Raw genomic sequence first — 25069 nt, 5'->3', positions numbered from 1 at the left:
GTCATTGTTAGGTTGTTTAATTGGGGTGGTGAGGTGACCATCATGGCATTACTGGCGAGGAAGACTAGACTTCTTTTGACTCTTCCAGAGGCATCTGAGATTTTCTACATATTTGGCTGACACTAGAGTATAATTCAAGGTGGGAAAACGCTTCATACTTAGAATTCTTGATTCTAGGGCTGGAAAAAGACATTCTTCACCATGTAAAGGGAATAAGGAGCTGAAACTTGTTGAGCACACACTAGGCTATATACGTGTGCTATCTTATGCCATGACCATTTTTCAAGTATGGAACATGATCTGAGAAGTTTAACTAACTTGAGAAAAGTCACAGACCAAATAATTCTTTTGCAGTTTTTTCTTCCATCATCTCCCTTGTTTTGCTCACCCAAAAAACTGCACTTTGGGTAATGGTGCTGTCATTTTTACTAAACAAGAGACATAGATAATTTATGAATATAGTGAAAAGTGATAATAAATAGAAATTTAAGCAGCATTAAATTCTCTTGTTTAATGAGATGGTAGATGTGCTAGAGAAGCATCACGATGGTTGAAATGTATTATTTCCATTGTGCTTGTAGTGATATTCAGATTAGCCTGAGGCCTTTCTAATACTGCCATTGTGAACTCACAGGGTTCATAGGATCTCAAGAGGGTCACTATGAATATGGTCTAATCAACTACATAATACATTCAACAACTACCACCACAAGTATATACTGAATTCCTATGTACTGAATTCCATTCTAAACCAGGGAGACCCAGCTGCCTCTGTATGGTGATTGTGTTTTAGTTGCAAGGGCAATTAACAAAATGAATACATAAATTATTTAGTATATAAAATATGAAAAAGTACTCTGGGAAAAATAAAGCAAGGAAGGAAGATAGGGAATGGTGGTGCATGTGTGTGTTTGTGTGTGTGTGTTTGCAATTTCAAACAGGGTGAGTAGACTGGGTGAGAAAAGTGAAATAACTTGCTGACAGTCCTACAATTAGAAAGGGGCAGATGGGAACCCATTTGCAGTGTCTTAACTGGTGGTATTACAGCCTCAATTTGATTGGCTTCAGCCCTTTGAATTTTTTAACAAAGCCAAACCCAGGAAAAAAATCACCAGCATGAAATTGTTCTTTGGTGCAATCTTAAGGACTCTTGGTTTCAAGAAACAGGTACTTGTGTTGAAATTGCTTAAGCAAAAATAGCTGAGCTTAGTGGAAAGACATCAAGGTGTTTCATGTCGTATGGAGGGACCGGGGACAGTCTGGCCGCTAGGAACGTGAATGCGCCAAGATGGTCTTCCCATCCCTCTTCTCTGCTCTTAGACCAGCCTCCTGCACACGGCTGGACATCTGACTGATTAACAGTATTGTCCTTAGACCTGGACAAGTGGGTCCCTGCTCTGTCCTGAGCGTCAGGGATTGCCAGTTTTTTTGAACCTGGGCCTCTAGGTCTGGTTTTGCTACCCTCTGGGGCACTCCCTGACTCTTTGAACCTCATGTGGGGTCAACCAGATGCCATAGGATCCTTAGCTGACCAAGTTTCCAAGAGTAAGCCTGGCAAGCAGAATGATGCTAGTGGCTGGTTCAGCATTTATTTTGCAGGGCTGTTGGACTCTGAGTTACTGAAAAGGTGCTGACATTCTGGTTTTAGGTGATTTTCTCTCAGGTCACAAAGAAGGCAAGTTTAGCAGTCTGGACGATAATGATCCCGTGACAATACAGGCTTGAGCCAGCGGTAAGGTCCCTGCATCAGTCTCCCAGGCTGTGTGCTGATGATGGTGCCGCTTCCAGTTTACAGCATCCGATGGGTAGAGGTTAAGGGCAGCAGAACTGGAACTCTGTTAAGTGACTTGAGATCAAGCTTTCACTCTCTAGCCACGTGATCCTAAGCATGCTACTTGGCCTCTTTAAGTCTCATTTTCCTTATTTTTCAAAATGGGGAGATGAGAAATTTTAACAATTATTAAGTGAGATACGTTTGATAAATGCTTAGAACAGCGCTTAACACACGGTAAGCATTCAACGTCCCACAGAAAGCTGGGTCCCAAATCGAATGTTCTCCAGACCCCATGTTCTTTGGGTTACACTACGCTGGCTTCTCAGGTGAAAAAGAAGGAAGAGCCCAAGAGTAAAACCAGTGCAGGGATGGAAGGATCCACTTGATAATTAAGACTCTTGGTCTAGGAATGCTTTGGGTTTGCTGATGCTGACAGACACGTATTTCTGAAATAAAACTCACGTGCAAAGTGTTGGACAAAAGCAAAGCAAGAGACCATTTACAATTTTGGTGAATGTTGCTTTTATTTGCTTGTATTAGGGGAAAAACAAAACACATAAAGTTAATTTGTACTTTGAATTGCAAAATATTGACACTTGAGTAAATTTAGCTCACAAAAAGGAAATTATATCAAAGTCCAAAATGCTGGGGGGGAAAGGAATCAGCCCTTACACTGCACATAATAGTAAATTAAATTCAAATAGTTATCACTGTTGCATTCAAGCTGTGATTCCAATTATCCTCAAATCTGGAGATTCTAAGTTAAAGTTTCTACAGACACTGTGATTTTTGTGCCGTTAACCATTTGACAGAATCAGCTTTACGTTACAAAATTTTCCAGATTACAAATGGTGTGAGGCTGTTGGGTGTGAACTCTAGTGACAACTAGGGTTATAAAACTACTCTTGAGTGTTTAAATGTTCAGTTGTGAGTTTTTTAAGCGGATTAAAAAATCTTGCTCTCTATTATAATTTGTCTGGTACATCAATTAGCCAAGAAGTTTTTATTGGCTATTTATTATGTGTCAATCTCAGTGCTAAGAAGAAACGAAAAAAATAGAGGAAGAGAGAAAGGAGAAGAGAAAGGAATTCATATAAAATCCATACCTTTTAAGAATTCACAAAAGAATAGAAGAATCAATAATAGAATGTGTATGTGTTTGCATGTGTGTGTGTGTGTGTGTGTGTGTACACACATGTGCATAGATGAACATGGCCATGTAGGAACCTACTTTGAAGAAGAAGTGATAGTAAATGAGAACTGAATTTACCACCAATCAAATCTGGCAGTTGTGGAGAAAGTCTATTGTTTACAGCGACAGATGTCAGTGATGCTGTAAGGAAGCAGGTAAAGCCATGAGTGAGATCCAAACTTCAATTGGCTATCATTTCTATAAATATAGGCTGGGCATGAAAAGAATGCAGGTGCTCATCAAACTCAAAGGTCTACAGATTAGCAGGAAAAAGCATTTTATTATTTTAAGATCCCCCAAATGCAAAATACAATCAGGAGATTAGCCCAAAGACTTAGGTGAGTAAGTAGATCAGGGAGTGGCATTCTGTTGAGGACAAGGACCTTGAGACCAGCTTTTTATTAAATGATGAAGCCCCGACTGCACTAGGTACAAGACTGAGAATGTCTCAGTTCGAAATGACAGAAGCATTGGGAGAATTGAATGAGTAAATTAGTTTTTCCAAATTAATTTGTGTGTGTGTGTTAAGTAGTCTATACACGTTTGTTGTTTTACCTACACGTAACGTTGAAGAGAATTTAGTATTGTGACTGCATTTTCTAATGCATAATTAAGGATGTTCCCCCAACTAAGAAATGCTTTAAGAAAGGGGAGATCTTTGAGAAGTTTAATAGTGTCTGTCCCCTGTAGGCCACCATGACCATGAGAGACTTTGCCATGGACTGTGTTCTCTAGTGTCAAATGGAATGTGAATTTCTGAAATAGCAAAGGCCAGCCAGGTGGTAGCACTAAACAACTGAAGCAAGGTGGACATAATTACCGTATGTGCAGCAAAGTCAGAGTGGCAGTCAGAATACCTTGACTCACAGGACAGTGCAATAGATTCAATGGCTAATAGATTGTGCTGTTGCAAGGGGCCAGATGGGTGGATAATTCGGGTCTCCTTTCCCTCCCTCTCTCTCTGTCTTCCTCCCTTCCTTTTTTTGCAGTGGAAAATTGTAGTTTCTCATTCACTTTAAAAAATGTGAGTTAATTCAAAGACTGAGGGTCCATTAATTGAACCGAATTACAATTTGCCAGGAAAAATAGAATGGGTTATAGGTTATGGATGAAGTTGGCAATGAATCTCAGTTATTGCCTTGGGACCACAATAATGGGAACTGTAGCATGTTCCCTCTTACACTAAGATTTTACAGACGGAGTTGTCAGCTATCACTTGGAAGGGACCCTGTGACAGTCTGCTCCGGAACTGCGTGGTCCAGTATAGCAGGCAGTTGTTACATGTGGCTGTTATACCCTCGAAATATGGCTGACCCGACTTGAGATGTGCCATCAGTAAGCTTTGAAGTCTTAGTATGAGTAGAGGAAGGTGAAGTATCTCATTCATACTTGTATACTAATTACATTATGAAATGGTAATATTTTGGTTATTTTAGGTTATAATAGATTATTTTAACTGGTGCTGCCTCGTTCTTTTTACCTTTTTTATTACTGTTATTTTTTTTAATTGAAGTATAGTCAGTTTATAATGTTATGTTATAGTGTCAATTTCTGGTGTACAGCATAATAATTCAGTCATACATATACATACATATATTTGTTTTCAAATCCTTTTCATTATAGGTTACTACAAGATATTGAATATAGCTCCCTGTGCTCTACAGTATGAACTTGTTGTTTATCTATTTTATATATAGAAGTTAGTATCTGCAAATCTCTAACTCCCAATTTCTTTTTACTTTTTTGAATGTGGTTACTAGAAAACTTCCAATTACATTTGTGGCTTGCAGTATATTTCATCTGGACTGTAACAAAGGGGAAGGATGGAGAGAATGGGTGCGTCAAAACTCTGCCCTATATAAGGTGACCATGCCATTTATCATCCAAACCTGGATATTTGGAGTGTGGGAGCGGGCACCGTAGATAATGATGCCAGGACTGGGGGCACGAGCTGGAGCTGTCCTAGGCCACCGAATCTGTGAGGTCACCCTGTCAATGAGGAAGGTGAGTGGGACAGCCACAGAGAAAGGGCAGGTGCAGATTTAAAAGGAGGGCTTATTTTAGGGGACTGTTTCCCTGGCATCGAGCGAAACACTGAAGGTTTGTCCTGTGTGGTTCACGCTCTTTCTACTCTCGGAAAAACCTGCAGCTTCCTATTTCTAAGGTGAGAACTTGACTAAAAATCCAAGTTCTAAGAACTTGGATGACGGACACTATCTTGAAGTATTTAAGTATGTTAAACTTAAGTACATCAGAAACGCATTTCCTTTAAAACACACACAAGTTTGACACTTCATAGGAGAAGTACTTGGCTGCCCTGGCTTTTCCAGATCCCACGTGACTTTATACACATGCACTCCTGCACACTTTGGAGGGCATTCTTCAAGCAGAAAAAACACCCAGTCTTCTTAGCATGGGCAGCTAGGCCACCTCTCCTGATGTCCACCCCGGGCCCCCCATTTAGGGATAGGGTCCCAAAGATCCCAAAGAAGTAAGCACTTCCTCTAATCTGAAATTTGGGGAAAAAGGCTCAAAAGAAGGTAAAAGAATCTGGAGCATGAGGGGAAGTGTGGCCATTTGTCGCATCTCCCTTCAAGAGAGCCCCAGAAGATGGGGACAGTGGTCTGGGGAGACATGGGATGTTCTCGGCAGCCCACCTCTGCCTTTCTGTAGGGCAGTGAGGAGACTCAAAAAGGGAAATGCTCAAAAATCTCTCCCATCTCAGCCTCCTTTCCCTGGCCCTGAATTGTGACTGAAGCATTATGCTGTACATCAGAAGTTGACACAGCATTGTAAACTGACTATACATCAGTAAAAAAAAATACATATATGCAAATTTTTTTAAAAAAGGAATTGATGTTTTAAGTCAAGACCCCCAGCAACACTGTAAGTTCTCATGCCTGCACGACATAAGATACTTAGCAATTACCACCACACTTTTCCTCTTTGATTTTAAACTTGATGATTCCTTTGACTGAAATATCCCATTCCTCTCTTTTACCACCTGGCTACCCTTACTGCCTTTGGAAATTCAGCACAGGTATTTCTCTCCCTTAGAAAGCCTTTCCTGATCCTCTCCAAAGTGATGTACTCTTCCCCCTGTGAGGCCTCATAAAACCTTTATCACAGCACATTGTCTCAGTGGGCTGTGGTCGCTGAAGTTTTGGTCCATCTTCTCACTCCATGAAGTTCCTTCAGGGGAGGAAGGACCCTTGTCCCCCTCATCTCAACATCGCCAGTGTCTGCCATGTGCTAGCTGCTCACTGACCTTTCATATTTACATAGTCCTTTTTATCACTAGAAAATCACTTTGCCACACAAGAAGTGTATGACCTGACGGAAACCTGATGAGGTTGGCAGGTGACTGACTATTACAACATTGTTTCAGTCATGGAGACAGTGAAACTCTGAAAGGCTAAGTGACTTTCCCAACATTACCCAGCTTGGGATTGCTGGAGCCAACAGCAGAGCCCAGCATTTCTTCCAAAGACCAGGGTTTTTGATGTTGTTTTTTCTTCCACTGAACTCACCTCTGATGTTGAATTCAATACAGACATGTTGGGTCACCGACAATCACGTTTCGAATTATAGTTCTGATCTTGGTTGAAAAAAGTGTTTTCACTCCAGAAAAGCCATCCAGGAAGAATCATGTGAAAAACAAGATTTTTAGCAAAAAATTCTCAAAGTTTTAAGGCAGGAATTTGTGAGTGGGATACATGAGGTCCTTGAATCCCCTAAGGTTTCTGACAAAACCTTGTATATATGAGCAATTTTCTGGGAGGAGAATAGGAAGCTTTATCACATCCTCAAAGGGTGAGCGTACCTAAGGCCCCGATTGCCCCTGTGCCGAGGGACCATTTAGCACTTCCTTGGGGATCTGTAACCTTGTGGACCAATTTCCTCCTTCAGGCCCCCTCCCAGGGCCAGTGGATGTCAAGGCTTGGTGGGAGGGGGTCTGTGTGGCCCGCTGGCATCCTGTATATTAACACTTTTGCATTGCAGGCGAGCTAATCCGTCTCTTAAGCTGCTTGACTGAGCTTCTTTGCCAGATCTGATAGAAGGATTTAACCTTTCCCTTTTCTCTCTTGGCACACACTCAATGGAATCCAAATAAAGAATTAAAGAGACTTGAAAGGGACTTTCCATTACCAAACAATTCAGTTTAAATTTCCGACCTTTCCTCTACCTTTTTTTTTTTCCATCCGCTCTTTTCTTCTTCTTCAACATTTGGGATTCAAGGCTGGCATAAAAGCCCCTGGGGACATGTGGAGAGCCAGAGACCAGGAACGTGAGTGGAATTTTCCAAATTAAGGCGGCTTATTGGCCTTAGTTGCCGAGTGAACTGGGGAGGCCTGGCTTTCGGGTTACACCTGGGAGGAGGACGCTTTGACATCTGGAAGAGAGTTTTGGCCTTCATGGCTAGAGCAACTCATGCTCCAGCTTCATGGAGCTCTGCATTTTTTACATCTACCCTGCACTTTCCTTGTTCTGAGTCCTTACTCCCATTGCTCATAGAACGTAAATTCAACACGTCTTAACTGAACAGCTATGATGTCAGAAATTGTCCTGGCTTTCAGGGTCATGATACTAGCTAGAACTTAATGGGAGCTTATACGTGCAAAGTATTATGCTGGTCCAATAATACTACACCCAGTTTGGTTCCCCATTTGACTGATGTGAATACTGAGGCACAGAGAGGTAAATACATCTCCAGGTTCACACAGACAGGATATGGAAGAACCAGAACACAAAGCCATGAAATGGGACTCGAGAGCCAGAAATCAGAGTGGAAAGAGACATTAGCGTAGGGCCTGGAACATGCAAAAGAGTCGACAAATTCCAACTATAATGATGAGGAGAGGAACGAGTCAGAATAAGAAGACAAATGTATGCCTTAAACTTTAATTTGAAAAATAGCATTTGTTTTTTTTTATTACCCTGCTAAGAAAATCGTAATCCATGTTTATGATAATGCCTTTGGAATTACTTTTACAAAAAGTACCAAATACAGAAGATTTTATAAGATCGCTCTTTCAAATGTGCTAGAAAAAGTTAAGTCACACGCTATGCAAGGTGATCGAGGGTTTGGATGGAAATATTTAATATTCTTTATAATAACAATAGCTAACACGTACTGAGTGCTTTCCAAGTGTCAGTTACTATTCTAAGCTCTTATGTTAGCTATTGTTACTCTCTCAATAGCCCTATGAGATGATTACTATTACTATTATTATTCTCCTCTGAGAACAAGGTTAGGTAGACGAGAGTGAAGCAGCTTGCCTGGGATCATGCACACCAGTGAGCGGTGGAGCCCGATTTCAAATTCATGACCTCTGGTGCGGATCCGGTCCTATTGGCCACATTTACATGCATGGGTCCAAGAGTCCCTCCTTTTTTAGTTATTCTTCTCCATACCTCTTTAGTTGGTTAGTGTAGCCGGGTGTGTAAACCTCTGTACAATATCTGGAAATAACGGAATGCTTTTGCTAAGGTACTACAACAGAAGTTAGAAGCCATTTATAGCTAAGACTGAGGGTGAGAGCTGGGAGATGCATACAGCACAAGGGAAAGTGATTGAGAGTTATTCTTGCTGAGTGGAAATCCATTTTTTCCTGACTGCCCCCCCTAATAGGAGGTGCTTTGTCCACAGTTGCCAAATAAAGGAATGAATGCCCAGTGTAGCTGGAATGGAGAACAGAATATGAAATATGAAATAGGTGATGTGGGATTTTTGTTGTGATTTTTCTGTCCCATTAGCCTTCTAAGAAAATATATTTGGAGAGCAAACTTCAGAGAAAGGGTCCATGATAAAGTGATGCAATTGTAGACAAAAGTCCCAACACGAGTGACTGGCCGGTCTGAAGATCACTGGACGGGAAATGGTGAGGTGCCTCTCTGTTAGAGCGTCGGTGTTGAGGACTGGGGTTGGAGCATACCACTGTACATCCCGGGTGGGGCTCACAGCCCCAGGCAAAGCCCTTCAGAACAAGAAGTCACCATTCCTCTTTTGGAGGGAATTCTCACCAAATCTTGCTCCCCTTGAAGCTGCAGCTCCATCGTTATCACAGAAACCAGTAAATTCCTTTGCGGTCAGAGGACGTGTCAGGAGCAGATCAAGAAGCTGAGCCGAAGTTTGAGCCCCACTCCCTCTGCTTTCCAGGTGTGTGACATTTGTCGAGGCACTAAGCTTCTTTACGCTTCTCTGTGCTTATTTTTCCTGGCTTATCATGGTTGCTCAACAACTTGTCTGTTCAAAGATAGGGTGAGTTAATTTTTAAGAAGTTCTCTTCTTCTTTCAGGCTTGAGGTAATGAAAAGGTGCAAGAATGGGTGTGAAAAGTCTGTGTGAATGGACCCCTCATTCAGTGTTGAAGCCAAGGAGAACTCTGTGCATAGCAAGACAGGGACTTCCTTTTGGCGTGTCATTTGGTGCTTCCGTCAGTGTGTTCACCAACATGTCGTCAGCTTCTCTAAGGTTGCCTGGGGTCTGAGGGAGAAGCCTCCCAAACATCAACAGCCTTATAGAAGTCTTCATTCTGAAAGTATTCTATTTTCACTCATTGAACAATGGCTAAATAAATCCAGCCTCATTCTTTAATAACCTACTAAGCAGGTTATAAAATACATGTTTATGAATTTGTCTCAGCCTGAATTCCAACCGGCTCTTAGAGAGACTCTTAAAAGCGTGTGCATACAGTATCACGGCTGTTAAACTGAATGTTTGCTACTGTTATTCAATCTGCCCAAAATTGACATTTAATTTAATAACGTGAGGAAAACCTAAGAAGAAACAGCATGGTTTATTATGTTCAGTCTGTTCCCACCCACAGAGTCCCTCTTTGTTCGGAGGCCCTTAATATTTTAGATAAAGTTGAATCTTAGGCACTCCCAGCCTCTCTCAGACCTTGTTACAAGACAGATGAGTGAGGCCTCTAGTGGAATTCTGTAATTCCAGGCCTTACCCAGGAGAAGTTAGCCATGAAAATTCTAAGAAGACCTTTTAAGTATAGAGAAGGCATGGACCAATAACTCAGGAAGCCATTTGTAGAGATACATTATATATAAGTAAAAATATTTATAAACATCTGTTTATTGATTGATATATGTAGAAAATACAGCTAATATTTTGAAGGCTTAATACATGCAAGTCTCTGTGCCATGCTTTACATGCAAACTTTAGGTTTCTTTGGCTGAATATGAAATTAACACAGTTAACAGCTCAAAACAACACGTATTTATTACCAGTTAGTTTCTGTGGGTCAGGGTTCTGAGCTGGGTGCTCTGTTTAGGGACTTACAAGTCTACAACCAAGGTGCCAATAAGGCTGCACTCTCAACTGGAGGCTCAACTATGGAATAATCTGCTTTCAAGCTCAGTGGGGTTATTTCCCTGCAGCTTTATGACTGAAGACCCTGACTTCCTACTGATGGTCAGCTGGAGGCTGTGCTCTGCTCCTGGAAGCTGCCCATGGTTTCCTGACATGTGGCCCCCTCCAGAGGCCGTTCACAACTTGGCTATTTGTTTCCATGAGGCCCACAGGGAAATCTCTTCCTCTCTTCTGCTAATACCAAGTCTTATATAATGGAACTTAATCATGGGTGTGACAGCCTAACATCTTTGACATATTCTATTGGTTAGAAGCAAGCCATGCAACACATTCACATTCAGGGGAGGAGATCGCACAGGTAACACCAGGGGACAGAGATCATGGGTGCCATGGTGGGATTATGCCTACTGAAATACATAGCCAAATTTAATTCTCACAACAGCCCTACGAGTCAGATCCCATTACTGTGTTTTTTTTTTTTTTAGCACTTAGAGACAAGGAAGCAGGGGCAATTTACAGAGCCAAGATAATATGCACAGATGAAGATGTCAAAGCAAGTATTTGAATCTTTATAGTTGGCTGGAAAAACTGGAATTTTAACCACCTGCATTCAAACCATATCTATTTTTCTGCTTTAAATAACAGAGTGAAGACCTGTTATTTGTTGTATGCAGGACTCCGTTCCAATACATACATTTTCTCTTTTCATCTTGACATGAAGCCCAGCGGGGAGCTGTTATAATCTTTGTTATATAGAAGGGAAAGTTGATGCTTAGAAAGTTGTTTCTCTGTGACTCTGGGCAAATTACTTACCTCTCTGAGCTTCACCCTCCTCACTGTAAAAGGGAGAATGTAGAATAGTTGTGAGGATTAAATGAGGCAACACAGGTAGAATGTTTAGCTGAGTGTCTGACTCAGACGATTAACTCAACAAATGCTAGTTAGTATTGTTTTCAAGACTGATGAATTTCCCCTAAGTCTCTATCTTCAAAGATGTAAAATTTGACAGTCTGAGAGTAGAACAGGTTATTTTTAAGGACCCGTGCTTCCTCTGCCTCTAGTTAGCTCTGTGGATTTTGATATCTCAGAAAATTGTGTACCAGCTATGTTCCCGGTGACTCTTATTCGAGGCCTGCTCTTCTCATCCTTGTCCCACAAACTCCTCCCTGAAGTCGATCAAAACCTGAGTGGGTTTCATGGGCATTGTATGTCATGAGTGCACCTCTGGGACTTGGGACTCTGCCTCCAATCTTACCCTCAAAACCTCTCCACTCCCCTTTCCCTTTTTGCCTTCCCTACTGGGGCCCAGTGACTGGACTATAGGTCTTCATCCTCCAGCAGGACATAATGAGTGTAGGTTAGATAGAGAACTCTATCCCTCAGTCAGAGGTAGTCTAATGGATGGACAGTCTGTTTCCAGTCCTTTACTAGCTCTGTGGACGTAAAGAGTAACAGGAACTAGCCTCTGTCCTCCAAGTTTACAATGGGCGAAACTAGAAGCCCTTTTTATGCATGGAAAATTCTCCAAGGTTTCCTGAGATTAGCAAAAAGATGGAGATCAGGGACTGGTGACAACAAAGATTTCTAGAAAAGGCATCAGTTTTGGCACTAGGCCAAACTAGACTCCAATCCCAGCTCTGCCTCTTGCTAGCTGTGTGATCCTGGTCAAGAAATTGCTTAATCTCTGGGCCTTGGTTTCCTCACCCATAAGAGAGATATAAGAGTAACTTCTTCTTCGTATATTGTTGTGATCTGCAATTGATGAAATCATACAGTAAGAGTGCATCATGAACTGAAAAACGCTCTGCAAATGGGAATTAAGATACAGGACTGAGATAAATTTCAGAAAAAAAACAATTGGGAAAATCTTGACCTTGGAAAAATTCATGGCACTGACATTTTATAAAGCAATTATCACCTCATTTTCTTTTCTTTTCCAAAGCAAATCTTTTAAAAATTATGATCACACCATGTTCATACGATTTCCAAGCATGGAAAAACTTGCTGTGGCACTACAGACTATCTTATTAGTATTATTTCTTAGGTTAGGAGAATACTGTTGCTTGAGGGGAAACACTGGTCTTATCTGGACACTTAATGTAGACTTCCCATTTATAGATTCAGCTGCTGTTATTCATATCTGAGTCTGTGTTAGCAGAGTCATTGGGGTTCCAAGAAAACAGTAAACATTTTAAGCACCTCCTATTTAAAGAGTTACAAGACTCCACGATAGAGTGTTCACTCTCAGAAGGACCCTTGTGAGTAGTTAAAATAAGGGAAAATAGTTATATAATTCATGGGACAAGTCCTTTGTGGCAAACCCTTACTTGATTTGGGGGGGGAAATTAAATTTGTTTTGCCTAGCATGTCATTTTGTCAACAAATTAAGTTTGGGTAAATTCCACACTATCTTCTAAGGACCAATGGCAGATGGTCCAAATGCATACTTTGTTTTGTTTTGCTTCAGTCCTGTAAAAAAAAATTCTGATCAGATTCTATATTTGGTTCTGGTTTCACAAAGTTTTCCATCACATACTTTCATTGTTCATTTTATCAACAGAACATAATTTTTCATCCAGCTTTGACACAACCACCCCCCCAAAATCATTTTGTCCAAATTGATTTCTCCTCATTTCCCCCACCCTCTACATCCTTATGTAAAAAATAGAATAATTCATATTCAAGCAGAGAAAATGAAGATTCATAATGCATTTTGCTTACTCAGCTACTCTTCTGCAGAATCTCAGTGTTATTAAGGAATTTTTACGTCTCCCCTATCCAAGATGCAAGCATCTAAGGTTTTTGGAAGCAGGATTTCTGTATTTACCTTAATTTAAACAATGACCTCTCAACATCTCAACACCGAATCCATTCTTCTATGCTCTTCCTTTTAGTACTGGGGCTGGGAGCCTCAACCTATGTTTCTGCTTTGCTAGCTGTTAGGATCCACTATTAAAGGGTGTTGGAACCAGACTTGAAGGCAGAACAGGGCAGAAGCAAGCCCTATGTAGTTGCTCGTCATTCCTTTCCATGTGGCCCCAGAAATGGATCTCAACTGCCCCACCAGCAACAGGCACTGTCCCCAGCCCTGACAATGACAGCTGCTACCTGTTTGCTTTTTCACCTCCAGCACGCATTTATATATATATTTTTTTCTATTGAAATACCTAGTATGGCGTCTGTTTTCCTAATTGGACCCTGATTGATACTCATTTCTTCCATTGTCCTTTTCAGGGACTGTAATGAATGACACAATCTTCAATTTGAAATAATCTTAAAGGTTGTCAAGTCCAAATTCTGTTGCAGTAGAGAAGGGATTTATGAGAACTAAATGTTCAGTCATGGACAGCTCTCATTAGAGAGTTTCCAGGGCACTGTGTTTTGGAGAAGTACAAGGTTGTGTGGGATTTGATGGGAGAGAAGTCTATGTTTACTCAGTGGTGTCTACTCTTGATGTTGTCAGGCAAAAGGTGCACATCTCAGCCTGGATCGCAGATTCCTTCAGTGAACTCAGGAAAATGAATTCTTCCTCCCATTGTGACCCTTGTTGCTGGATCACTTGCACATGTAATAACATCTTTCAGATTTAATTTTCTAGCCGATGAGGTGAGGTTAGGCCTGTTTTCCCTTGTCCCCACCACAATTCAGAGTTTTCAATGGGACAGATCCATCCATCTTTCCATGCATCTACTCATCCACTCAGTCTTACATTTTATTTACTTTATTCAGGGTCTCCGGGAGTGAAGGGGTAAGGGCGGGAGGGGGAAGGAGGGAGGAGGGAGGGGGGAAGGGAGGCGGAGGTAATGGAGGAAGATAAGGAGTCAGGAGGACGGAGATACTTCCGTCTGATTCCTTGTCAAGGGTTCCTTTATGAACTTTCTTCTTTTCTTTCTTTCTTTCTTTCTTTCTTTCTTTCTTTCTTTCTTTCTTTCTTTCTTTCTTTCTTTCTTTCTTTCTTTCTTTCTTTCTTTCTTTGTTTCTTTCTTTTTCCCTAAGATTCTCATCTGTCCTGAGCACTCCGCTAGATTGGGAGGTATAAGACAAGAAAAAAATGGCCTTCCATTTCTAGTTGCTCTATAGAGAAATGGGGAAGTTTTAGTTGAGTTAATTCTGGAACCTTAAAGGAGGAAATCTGATAAAATTACATAGATGGAGGGTCTTTTGGAAAGAGAACAGCTGATGGAAAGATGTGAAGTTGCTGATAGAAAAAAGAAAATGGAATGATTCAGAAACTAAGCAGTTTGTTCAAAACTGAGGAGTTCTGGGAATGAGAGTGCTAAGGTGAAGTAGAAAGATTGTGATGGGCCCTTTTGAAGGAAAGAGAAATATAGCAATATCTTTGTATGTGCATGTATGTGTTTTTTTAAAGCGTTTTGTAGACTCCATGATGGAAATGGAGATTATTAAAATTCAGTAATAGCTACTATCTAGCAAAGATACAAGAGAGTATAATCCATGTTCAATACTAAATATAAAATATATATAAAAAGTAAAATTGTTACTGTCCTAGTCAAGAGTCTCTGATTGCCACTCATTTTTATTAGCCACCTAAAATCATTGTGTCTTAATTAATTATTGAGTGCCCATCATTCATTCATTCCATAAACGCTCTTTCTGATCTACAATTTGTGGATCCCTCTCATAGGTTTCAGAGCTATCACAGCAAACAAGCTTTTTTTTCTGTGAGCTTACAGGCTAGTTGCAGAAACAAATGATTAAGTATGAAATTTCAGGGAAGTGATGAGTACTTCAGCGATGAGTATTATTTTAGAATAAGAATAATATGCTTTGGTGCTATGAGAAATGATGCTCATATAAGAAACAGCACTTAAAATACTAAAATAGCCTAGAAGCTGGAGCCTAGACTTCCAGGAACGTCCCCTAGAAAAGGTGATGCATCTTAGACCTAAAGATTTAGTAAGGGCTTATGAGAGAGAGGTGATGGAAAACAGTGTTTTGGGCAAAAATAGTAACACATGGGAAGTTTGGAGTTTGGTGAGAGCTTAGTGTTTTGAGGCCTTGAAAGAAGTCTATTTGACTGGACTATGGATGCTTAAAAAGGGCTGCAGGGGCATGCAGGGGATAAAACTCATAGGGCTTTTTATGCCAAAAGAAGCATAGACTTTGTCCAATGAGTAATTGGAAGTCCTTGGATGGTGCAAGTGACAGAGACATGATCTGTTTTGAAAACCGGTTGCATTACAGACAATTAGTCTAGGGGAGCACCATGAAAGCAGGTGGACTTGTAAGGGGCTGTTATGGTAGTGACAGAGTCTGGAGCCATTTCACTGGGAGGGAAGAAGTGGTAACATTTCAGAGATGAGCATCTCTCAGGAGATCTTGGGCTGGAGCTATAGATGTACATAGATAGGTGTGTGGATTGCTGTACATGGATTGCTGTACATGGATTGCTGAATGGTCAGTAAAATAAGAAGAAAATGTCTATTAATTTCCAAATTCATTTATATGTTGTCATGTATGAAATGATAGGGCAGGGTAATGAACAGGAACATTGGAGGTAGAGAATTCTCTTTAGACTTCGGATATGAAGAGATGGGGGACGGTTGAGAGAGTGTTAGCTGGAAGGGGAAAAGGAACAATGGATGCCTTTTTTGTTGTTTGTTTCAGTTGGGCAGATTTGAGGATGTTTACCTTTTGATGGCAGAAATGAATAGAAAAGGAGATCAGAAATTATATGAGAGAAGAGGAGGGATAATTAATAGATAAGCCCCTAAGAAAGTTGAAAGTAACGGGATTACACTTCAGGTGGGAGAAGAGACAGTGATTCCACTGTTACAAAAAGGAAGAAGAGTTTGTAGATGAAGGGGTTTGGTTTCCAGGTTTCTGATTGTTGGTTTGTTTTTGTATTTATATTGTCTTCACGAGACAGAGGGTGAGATAATCTGCTTAGGAAAGGGAAGGAGTTGGAGGGCTAGTCATTTGAAAATTATTGAAATGAAAAGTTAGGTTGAACCTTATAAAATTTACATGGGTATGTATCAGAGAAAAGATAAAGATTCTAAAGTAAGCCTCAATAAATAAATAAATACTTCTGAGCCCAGCAAGTTTTCATCTTTAAGAATTTACTAAGCTTTCCTTCATTTTATCCCTTCCTTCTTCTCCATTAGCCAATTAGTATTATTAACACTCTCATCACTTTAACAAAAACTGTTAAATACATTTTTGAGTTTCAGATAGACTCTGTTCTCCTCTAGTGAACATAATTATTAACAGATACATTATGTCAGGGAATTGGGGAATCAAATCTATGCCTTTTTATTACTATTGGTTACTGCTCAGAGGAAGCTAAATCTGACCCATTTATGGAACTGGAAAGCTATTAATAGGACTATTTTTGCACTATTGTTATGACTTTCTTTTTGTTTTACAAAAAAAAAAATCCAAATAGGTCAGAAACATATATGTAGCTGAGAACGTCTGATCTTATATATCCCTCTGTCCATTCATCCATCACTTAATAAGCAACCCTCTGCTAGATGGACTGTCCCTGGTACCAAGAGAGCAACATACATCAGCCATAGTTCCTGTTTCAAAAACGTTCAGTCTAGTTGGGGAAACAGAATAAATGAGGAAATATTACAACCGATTTTAATACAAAATGCCATATGCCGACCACGTGACAACTCCATCTACAGTGTCCTTTGGGCAAACAGGCTGCAATGCCTCCTGAGAAGAGTTTCAGAATACTTTCCTGGGTCTGGGGTGATAAGCTAATAGGCATTTTCTGATTCCAACTCTGTTTCATCCCCTTAGAACACATCAAGAACATGAGGAATGTGCTTGCCACAAAGGAGTCCCCTACAGGGACCCAGTATCTCAGCAGGCAGCAGCAACCATCTAGGTTGGAAGCTGGAATATTGACAAATGGATATTTCAGGTTGAGTGTAATCTGAAGAGATAATAACAATCATCATTTACAGAGAAGTAACCTTACGATGAACTTCACGATTAGGTGCTTTATTTTTTATTTTTTTAAATTGAAGTATAGTCAGTTACAATGTGTCAATTCTTTTTTGTATAGCATAATGTCCAGTTATGCATATATACACATATATTCATTATCATATTCTTTTTCATTAAAGATTATTAAAAGATATTGAATATAGTTTCCTGTGCTATACAGAAGAAATTTGTTTTTTTAATCTATTTTTATATCTAGTGGTTAACCTTTTCAAATCTCAAACTCCCAAATTTATCCCATCCCACCCTCTTTTCCCCAGTAATCATAAGATTGTTTACTATGTTTGCAAGTCTGTTTCTGTTTTGTAGATAAGTTCATTAGTGTCCTCTTTTTTTTTCTTTTTTTTTTTTAAGATTCCACATATGAGTGATATCGTATGGTATTTTTCTTTCTCTTTATGGCTTACTTCACTTAAAATGGTGATCTCCAGATCCAGCCAAGTTGCTGCAAATGGCATTATTTTATTCTTTTTGATGGCTGAGTAGTATTCCATTGTTTAGATATACCACATCTTCTTTATCCATTCATCTATAGATGGACATTTAGATTGTTTCCATGTCTTGGCTATTGTATGTAGTGCTCCTATGAACATCAAGGTGCATGTATTTTTTCAAATTAGAGTTCCCTCCAGATATATGCCCAGGAGTGGGATTGCTGGATCATATGGTGAGTCTATCTTTAGTTTTCTGAGGAATCTCCATACTGTTTTCCATAATGGCTGCACCACATTAGGTGCTCTAGATGCATCTTTTTTTCTCTTCACAACAACAATGTCATGAGGAAGAAATTTTCATCATCAGCACTGTTCAGATGAAGAATCTGATCTATGTATGTATTTAACATACACTTTCCAGGGTCAAAATGATAGTGACAAGTTGTGCTGGGGTTAAAACTGAGGGGTTTTAGTACAACACCTGTTGTCTACTCCACAATGCCTCAGATGCCTTCCTATTTTCTTTTTGTATAGGTAACTACTTGGGGAAAACAAATGGAGCCAAAATGAGGATTTGATGAAAGTTAAAATCCCAGCCTCTTACTTTCAAGTTCAATATTGGTAATTTTCATGTCCTATGAAATATGTTAAAGTATTTATGCTTTATTACTATCTTTCTTATTTGCAAAACTTTTTTTTAAACTCTGTTTCTTTTTCAATTTTAAAATGATTTTCAGCCACAGACTGATTCTTTATTCACTAAGGATAACAAAATTAAAGAACCTTAATATCGAATAGGAAGAGATTACTTGGAACCCCCCAAATAACCTGCAATAGAATTCTTTTAATACTTTTATTACTGCCTCTTTTATTACACTTCTTTTATTTTTTCTTAGTATAAAAGTAACAAGCTTATTCAAGAAAATTAAAAAGAACATTCATAATCTCCTCCACTTTGACATCTATTGTTAAAATCATTGTATGCATGTCAAGTCTTCCCAGATCTCTCTCTATATATTGTTTTACTATAACAATAAGATTTAATGTAAATACTTTTTTGTTATCTTCTGCAATTTATGTCTAAATAATTCCTTGATATTTAAGTTATTCCCATTGTTCACTACCACAAACTACAGAGAACCAAAAAATAGTTAACAGAACATGATTTAGAAACATACTAGCAAAAAGAGTAGAACTCACCTACAACATTATGAGAAAGGCACATTTTTAAAGGCTAATAATCCTATAATGCTTCAAAAATTCCAATGTGTTGGAAAAGCCAATTACCTTTTTTAAAATAAAAATAATTTTTAAAAAATCACTTCACATTTCATCAAATAACTGTCACAGGAGTGTGCAATGGACCATCTGCACCACCCACCTTCATCTCAGGGACACGGTCCACTTCAACTTTCAAACCGTCCAAAAAAAGATGATTTAGGGGATGTCTGTAAACCTGGGACCATCCCTGACTCCTTGGCTACCTCACTCCACATCCAACCTATCAGCAATCCTTTCTGCTCTGTATTCAACATGTCCAGGACCTGATCACTTCTCAGTACCTTCATACTTCGTACTGTATTACAAGCCACTGTCATCTCTCTTCATTGATTTCCTTGCTTCTGGTTTCCGTCTTACAGTCTGTTCCTCACACATGGACCAGAGGGATCCTATTAAACTCTCGGTCAGATTATTTCACACCTCTATTCAAGTGTCCTTCATCTTGTTCGAAGCAAACACCAAAGTACTCACGTGGCGTGGCATGCCAGGCCCCCCAGGGTCTGCTCTTGACCGGTCCCCTCTCTGACTCATATCCTAGTACTCATCTCCTCACCTGCTCCACTCCTGCCACATGGGCTCCTGGATCTTCCTCTAACACGTGGAGCATTCCCTTGCTTCAGAGCCCTTGTGTTTGCACGTTCCTGGGATGCTCTTTTCCACGTGGCTTAGTTCCTCACAACTTGCAAGTCTTTGCTCAAATGTTACCTCCACTACATCACTTCCTCTGATAACTCCATTCACTTGCAACCTTTTTTATCTCCCTATCCTGTTCCCCTGTTTCCTTTCACTGTTTAGCACTTATCAATCTTTTTCAATTGATATGTTCCATTGATTGATTGATTTAGCTACTTTTCCCCAAGCAGAATGTACACTTTGTGAGGGCAAGAATTTCTGTTGTGTAGTTCACTGCTATAGCCCTGGACACAGAGCAGGTGTCAACACACCTTTGTTGAGTGAATAGCCTCCCTCCCTCCCCTGCAGCTATAAAGATCTCCTCTTCTGTTACTGCACATCTTATTACCTGTGCAGAGCCCCTGGAAGTGAGGATGGAGGGAACTGATACTAGTTACCAGTGCCCAGGGGGAAGGAAGTTGGGGATCCACTCCATGTAAGGTTTTTAGCCAATCTGCTTTCCCTGGGAAAATCACTGCTTTTGCCACCAAGATCCAAACTTTGTCTCAGCAGCCTTGACCCATCGCTCCTTATGTCTTCATTTGTGTCCTTTTCCCAAAGATGAAAATTACTGTTACGTATTCTCTGTGGAATAGTGTGTTGCTATTAAAAATGTTTGCAAAGATAAGCAATCCATAGAAACATGGTTATGAAGTAGAAAAAATAAGGAGTAGTTAAGAATTCTTTTTCTGGGCCAGAACAATAGGATTTGCATCCTTTTTAGCTGTTTGAATTTAAGCTTGTTTTTCAACTACTTTGGGACTGCAAATGATGACTATAATAGCACATACCTAATAGGGCTGAGTGATACCATGGGAGGATGCTTGGAAAATACAGAGCACACAATACTCAATGTGCAATAATTACAAACTATTGTCATTATCACTGCAATTATGCTAAGTGAAAAATGCAGAGCACAGAGCTGCATGTATTGCCTGAAGTAGCTACAAAAAGTCCATGTTAGCACAAGGATTTTCAACCTCTGCTTTGGGGCTGGAGGCCTCTCACCCTCTCATGGCTTGTTATCCTGCCTCAACTAGCCAGTTTCACTTCTGGGCCTCTGCCACTTGTACACACCAGCCAGATGCCAATTCCAGTATCATTCAGCTTTCTTTCAATTGTAAGTGACAGGCACTCAAACTGACTTCATCAAAAGGGGATTTATTGGGTCATAGAAACTCGGAAATCTCCTGAGCAAAGCTAGTGTTAAGCAAATTTAGGTCGAGGCATCGAGTGATGTTTTCAGGGTTCTCTCTCTCATTCCCCCTTCCTCCCTTCCCTCCCTCCCTTCCTCTTTCTCTGTCTCTCTCTCTCTTCCCCCAAGCTCTGTTTCTTTCATCTTGGATTTATTGTCGGGTAGACAGCTTTTCCCCACGTGAAAGCAAGACCCCATGGCCAATCTGATACAGAGACTTTATGTTTCAGAGTAAGGACACCCTTCCCAAAACTCTCACAAAAGTCCCAGGGAGGTCTTCTGTGGGCTAACCTTGGTTCACGTGGCCACGCTTGAACAAATCCCTGTGACCCAGGCAAAGATCCCGTGGGCTCACTATTCTCACTTAGAGGCTGGGGGAGCAGAGTGAGGACCATTGGACCACAATGATGTTTATTATTGTTATATAAACGGAGGGGTTGGTTTCTCCAAAGAATTGTTGAGTAGACATAGAGAAGAAAAAAGTTGGAAGGAAATTCTCCATAATATTAATAGTGTATCAATAGTGATTAACGTATCATTAATTTATGATAGATGATTTATTTTTACTTTAAAAATGTTCCAAATTATCTTTAGTCATTATCCATTATTTTTGTAATTAAAAAAAAGGGGAAATAGTCCTTGAGAGCTGAGTGGGCTGGTAAGGTCTTCAGGTGGTATGTGAATGGATACATGGACCCAAAGACTCTCCCCAGCTACATAAGCCTCTGGACTCTTCAGCAATCCCTCCCTTACCTGGAACAAAGGCTGTTATGTATATGTAATATGTCGTTGCACCCCTGACGCTCCAGTTTACAGTGAAACCAGCTATTTACATTCAAACTTCCAGAGGCTGATGGTCCTGTGGAAAAAATCCTAGACCAGCAGCCAGAGACCTGGGTGTTTGTTCCAGCTCTGTCCCTAACAGTTGTGTCAGGTGTCAGACACTTCTGGGCTGCAGGTCACCCATCTCCAGTCAGAAAGTTTATTTTCAGCTTTAACACTCTGTAATTATTATTTCCGTTTACTGATGGAGTAACTAATTACTTCATTACAGGATTTCTGAAGACCAGTTACCTCCTGTTTGGTTCAATTAGCAAAACGCCAACGTGATTGTCATTGATTCTGACGGTCGAGCTGCCAGGAGAAGAGATCCCTGTGGGAGGATATTTCAGCATCTTAAGCAGATTGTGCATTTATTATTCCAAGTAGTATACAGGAACAGAGCTCATTCTGCAGTTTTCTAATTCCTTGCTTAGGAAATGCTCACTCCCCATCATTCTCTGGTGCAGATGCCCAAGGACTCTCATGGTCCCTCTTTAGAGCAAGAGAAGAGAAACCAACAGTGGTCAAGACTGGTTGGAACAAGCCTTTGCTTCTTCTCCTGAATGGAGAACCACAGAACATCAGACAGAAGGTGGCCGTCAAAGATCATTCACTACAGCCCTCTGGGATTTAGAGGAAACTGGGCATCTTCAGCGTGTTCTGCAGAAAGAACAAATGCTGCAGAGTCAGACAGAGGGCATCTGAACCCCGGCTCTTTCATTTACAAATGTGTAACCTTTGGAGAATTTCATAATTATGTTCTGAGTGGTATTTTCATCATTATAATATTTTAACCTTTAAAAAAAGGAGCAATGATAATACCCACTCTGAATGTGGTACATAGATAATGACCACCCCCCAAAAACGACCACATCCTAATCCCCAAAACCTATGAACACATTACCTTACATAATCGAAGAGACTTTGCAGAGGAGATTAAGTTAAGGACTTTGAGGTGAGAGATTACCCTGGATCATTCAGGTGGACCCATTGTTTTCTCAAGGACCTTTATAAGTGAAAAGGGAGGTGGAGAGTTGATTGGAGAAGGAGATATGACAAAAGAAAGAGAGTTTGGAGTGAGGCTGTAAGGGAAGGGTAATGCAGGGATCTGCAGGCCAAAGAATGAGGGTGACCTCTAAAAGCTGAAAGGCAAGGAAATGGGTTTTGCCCTATAGCCTGAAAAGGAATTCTGCTCTGTTGACACATTTTTAGACTTCTGACTTCCAGAAAGATAATAAGTTTGTATTCTTCTAAGCCATCACTTTTGTGATCATCTGTTACTACAGCAATGGTAAACACATACAGTGGAGATTGTTAACCAGGTATGCAAGTAGTCTGGAACAACAGCTCACGGGGTGGACACACTGAATGCTATTGTTTTTGCTGCAGCTGTGGTTATTAGCATTTCTTCTCCCCTTCCTCATCCTTTTCCTCTTTCCTCCTTCTCCCGCATCCTTCTTTCCCATTTCCTTCCTTCCATCCTCCTTTTCCCTTCTTATCTTTTTAAAAGTAACAGTAAAGGAAGAAAAGAACCAGCATTCAATATGGGCTTGTGTTAGGCATGGTCCTTGGCAATATCACATGCATAACCTAATTTAGTCTTCCAGCAACGCTGTATTTTAATATTTCCTTCTTATAGATGAAGAAACCAAGTTCTACTGAAGTCAAGTGAGTTGCTTTTAGACACACTGAGAATTCGTGGCAGTCCTCAGGCTGTTGATTATCCCACACCTCCCTCATCATTAGCAGCCTCATCTCCATTCCAAACAAAGAGCTGTTGATCTGCATCCTGTGTGCCCTGGATGACCAGAGCTGGACCGAGTACAGAACTCCATCACCATGACAATGGCACTACCTGCCTGGGTTGTGGCGTGTTCCCCCGTCAGGCTGGAGTGCAGATGTCAGGGAGAGATGCTGTGGCGCAGGAAGGTGCTGCCATCTGTCTGAAGATACCCATCTGCTCAGGACAGCAAATAGCTCATTGCATCCCAGCCACTTCCAATAAGCACCCCTTGCTCAGTTCAGGGGAAAAGAATAATGACCACCATTTATCAAGCACCTGTAGGGTGTTAGGCATGTGCGGGCTTTTTTCCCCTCTGCTTCATGTTATAATTCTGTGAGGTGGGTATTGTTCTTCCCATTTATAGGGAGGAAACTGAGGCACAGAGAGAATGGCCTTACCCACTCACCCACGAAGCAGCAAGCTGGAGTCCATCCAGGTGTGCTCAGAGACTGAGAGCAAACCCTCCCCAGCTGGCTACACTCCTTGTTCCCCAAAGACAGTCATGGTGGGTCCCCAAAGGCCTTGAGTCTAATAAAGCACTAGGTTCATTAATCACTTCCTTTATCCTCTTGCCCATTTCCCTACCTCCTTCTTCTTGGGTCACTGCATTGTTTGACAGTTTTTACTTAAGTACTGGCACCAGGGGCTGAAATGGGGAGGCTGGCACATGTGGATGGAATGAAGAGTCTGCAGAGCTGAGGAGGGAGGCTTGAGCGAGTTAGTGCAGAGGTCCAGTTCAGGGGGACTGCCCTCCACCTCGACCACAGACCCAGCCTGGAACTTGGGAGCCTGGGCTGTCATTCTGTGGACTTCTCTGCTTGAAGCCCTAGCAATGGCTGGGTAGATGGAAGGCAGAGGGCTGGGGAGGGTAGGAATCTAGCTTAGAACTGAATAGATCTGGACTTTAGGCTCGAATGCCACTCAGGAGCTGTGTTGCTTTGGGCAAGTTGCCTCACAACCCTGAGCCTGTTTCCTCTTTCGTAGAAATTGCATAGAGTTGTGAGGACCCAACAGCCAGAAGGGGCCATAGAGGATAGCTTACCCCACCAGGAATTTGGACCCAAAGGAACTGAGGCTCAGAAACAAGGAATAATTGGCCAGAGACCACCTGGCCACCAGCAAGACAGCATTCAGGTCAGTGTCTAAAATTCTTTTCTCTAAAATACGTTGCTTCTTGGGATCAAATGTGATGAGCAGTAAATGGCTGTGCTGATGCCAAAGTCAGGATGTAAGGCATTGAGAGGAGCTTCCTCAGACTGCTTCTCTTCCACTGCCTCCCAGGAAAGATTTCTGCAGCTGGGTAGACCAGAACATTGGCAACCCCCAGACTCCACCCAAAATCTCATTCTCCCTCTAAATTTCCAGTTTCAAGGGTATAGAATGGCATAAAGGTATTTTATGTCTGACATGAATGAAGCACACTGGGTTAATTGATAAGCTCATAAAGCCAATAGAGACAGGGAGAATTTTGCCTAGACCGTTTCATGAGCTTATCTGTGGCTGAGGTAGACAAAAAGTTTACAGTAGCCCCTATTTCACAGAGAAAATGAAGCCTGCCAGGTCTGAAATCCTACCCACACCTCCTTGTTTTCAGAATGAGAGGCTTCTC

General features: G+C 40.9%; 2 long non-coding RNA genes across 4 annotated transcripts in view; one reads left to right on the top strand and one right to left on the bottom strand.

Moving 5' to 3' along the window:
- Window positions 1-25069, top strand: part of LOC116668000 — a 269658-nt gene that overhangs the window by 213963 nt on the left and 30626 nt on the right. For 2 of the 3 annotated variants that reach the window (XR_004325024.1, XR_004325021.1), the window contains 4 exons: window positions 9012-9126; window positions 17067-17265; window positions 18242-18328; window positions 21910-24594. This is a non-coding gene — a long non-coding RNA (uncharacterized LOC116668000). The remainder of the gene's footprint in view (window positions 1-9011; window positions 9127-17066; window positions 17266-18241; window positions 18329-21909; window positions 24595-25069) is intronic. The other variant, XR_004325022.1, reaches the window with a different exon arrangement.
- On the bottom strand, window positions 253-21005 carry LOC116668003. Its single transcript, XR_004325026.1, has 3 exons — window positions 20728-21005; window positions 14310-14313; window positions 253-263 (listed from the first exon to the last, which is right to left on the bottom strand). It is a non-coding gene; the product is annotated as an uncharacterized LOC116668003 (long non-coding RNA).

Source organism: Camelus ferus, chromosome 2 (assembly GCF_009834535.1).
Source record: "Camelus ferus isolate YT-003-E chromosome 2, BCGSAC_Cfer_1.0, whole genome shotgun sequence".
Taxonomy (NCBI): Eukaryota; Metazoa; Chordata; class Mammalia; order Artiodactyla; family Camelidae; genus Camelus; species Camelus ferus.
This window is presented reverse-complemented; position numbering and strand designations above follow the sequence as displayed.